Source organism: Dendrobates tinctorius, unplaced genomic scaffold (genome assembly GCF_039654945.1).
Source record: "Dendrobates tinctorius isolate UK_male_01 unplaced genomic scaffold, ASM3965494v1 ptg000075l, whole genome shotgun sequence".
Lineage (NCBI taxonomy): Eukaryota > Metazoa > Chordata > Amphibia > Anura > Dendrobatidae > Dendrobates > Dendrobates tinctorius.
This window is the reverse complement of record NW_027361743.1, coordinates 55726785-55727436: the sequence shown is the minus strand read 5'-3', so window position 1 is coordinate 55727436 and position 652 is coordinate 55726785.

Below are 652 nucleotides of genomic sequence, written 5' to 3'. Positions count from 1 at the left end.
CATGTAGTTTATTTACTTGGGTGAAGATTTGAGATTTATATGTTCTAGTTTTTGCATTTACAGTATACTCGTACTAAGGCACTGATGACACCAGCGTCATGTCTTCTGCTTATAATGGCGCTGTGGATTCCATTTCAAATAGACACTGGCGAATCCTGACATTCGACCCTCCACCATTCCCAGCAAAAGCCGCATCCTTCTGGAAAGATATACCGTAACTGTATTTTAAAATGAAAGGTTATATATCTCATTCACGCTCACCCTAGTTTCTATTTCAGTTGAGGGAAGATGTAGAAAATAGTGACATGTGAATGTGGCCTACTGTAAACATTAAAGGGCATCGGTCCGTAGGATCAACCCTCTTAAGCCGTGTATATGGGCATGCATGTCATAGAAAGTTTAATCAAATGACACCTTGATATCATCTGTAATCCAATGTCTGGTTCCTGAGAAATCCAAATTTTTCAAATATGTAAATGAGCTGAAAAGCTCTCCGGAGGCAGACTATGGAAGATCCTGCTCTGTAAAGGGGGCTTTACACATAGCGATATCGCTAGCAATATCGCTAAAGCGTCACCAATTTTGTGATGCAGCAGTGATATCGCTACATGTGGCACTTACCTCCGACCGGCTCCCCCGCTGGCTATCGCTG